Below are 1,511 nucleotides of genomic sequence, written 5' to 3'. Positions count from 1 at the left end.
AATATCACACTCGGTTTGACAGTCCGACAGTTTTATCACTTATGAGAGAGTAAGAAAGTCTTGAGGTGGCGCAGGCGCCGTTTGCGCTCTTTACCCACTCGAATACAAGTGCTACGAACGCAGGCGCCGTTTGCGCTCTTTACCCACTCGAATACAAGTGCTACGAACAAACTACGCGCGAATTCAAATAAAAAGACTGAATATTTCAAACTAAACAAATCCTTTCGTAGTCCATTGAGTGAGACACGGACGGATAGACTTACGACGAAGACATCGCCTGACCCCTCAGCGACTTGGACTGAGCTTCGCTCAGCGATGAATTTGATCTTTGTGTTTCCCGCAACAGTTCTGTCTTCAACTGCTTCACTGTTTAAGACTTGTAAGTGTGAAACTGAAAGATGAATACTTCTAAGTGTTCAACTACGTAGTACAACACTTGAAAGTGTACAACTCGGTTGGTGTGCATTTGTAAGTGAGTGCTGATTATCCAACGGGGAAGGCCTGTACTGTAACTGCCGTGTCGAGATAACACTCGACTATTCTCATTCCGGAAGGGGACAGCGTTATTGTTACAGCACCATGACACGAAAACTGGAGTTTTATCACAGAGGAATCTGGCTATATGCCGCGAGATGCCGCCATGTAGTGCAACGCGGGAGACAGCTCACCAAGAACAGTAAAAGTGTGTTCGTAAGCTGGCCAAACCATACACTTCATTCTGTTGCCTTGCCGAAAACAAATACGAAACGCTTATGGACTGGACATCTTATGTAAATTAATGTTGCACGATATGTTTCGTACCGGCACTTTAGAACCAGTTTTTAAAATTTTGAAGGTCTCATTCAGGGTCAGACGTTGTTCTATTGATCAATCTTGAACTGGTTAGGTAGGGGATGGAATAAACCTCTGCACTTACAATTTGATAATGGTTCAATCTTTTCTTTGAATTGTTTTTGGCCTCGCTACTCTGCAGTGGGGCGACTGATGCACGAAACTCAAGGCTCAAACGGATGCTATTGAGGTCTGGTTTACTTCTTTCACTACAAGTGGCTTTGGAGGTATCCCGAAACCCGCGTTTGGCAGATAGAAAATTGTGTATTCGACACTCTGCAGATAGGACATTATGTATTGCGCACGCTGCAGATAGGACATTGTTCTTAGGACGCGTCGCCATCTAAACCGGCCGGGTAGGCATCTCCTGGACAGGGGGACAATAGACCATCATTTTGGCATCATAGAAGTAATAACAACCGGATGGCTTAAGTAGCTTGAGGAAACTTTTAAACAACGAAAAACGGCGACTTGAACACCAAAGCAACCGTTTTCGTCCTAGTAGAACGTATACTCTAAAACCTTATTTTTCCATAGCTTACTGAGTTCTGTAAACATGCTCGGCTTATGCATTTTTAGCCCGCTCTTTTGCTTAAAAGCTAGATAAGCGGGCTTATGCCATCGCCCCTGTGTCTGTCTGTCTGTCTGTCCGTTTCCCAAGAAGGACGTGAGCTAGAGGT

At 44.6% G+C, this 1,511-nt stretch overlaps 1 protein-coding gene across 2 annotated transcripts in view; it reads left to right on the top strand.

Moving 5' to 3' along the window:
* The first annotated feature begins 606 nt into the window (after window positions 1-606).
* LOC113210245 (uncharacterized) overlaps window positions 607-1,511 on the top strand; it is a 34,626-nt gene continuing 33,721 nt past the window's right edge. The window contains exon 1 of one of the 2 annotated variants that reach the window (XM_052268495.1): window positions 607-682. The gene's annotated coding sequence lies outside the window, so the exon portion shown is untranslated. Of the gene's footprint in view, window positions 771-1,511 lie in introns of both variants that reach the window. The other variant, XM_052268494.1, reaches the window with a different exon arrangement.

Source organism: Frankliniella occidentalis, unplaced genomic scaffold, assembly GCF_000697945.3.
Source record: "Frankliniella occidentalis isolate FOCC.00 unplaced genomic scaffold, Focc_3.1 Scaffold70, whole genome shotgun sequence".
Taxonomy (NCBI): domain Eukaryota; kingdom Metazoa; phylum Arthropoda; class Insecta; order Thysanoptera; family Thripidae; genus Frankliniella; species Frankliniella occidentalis.
This window is presented reverse-complemented; position numbering and strand designations above follow the sequence as displayed.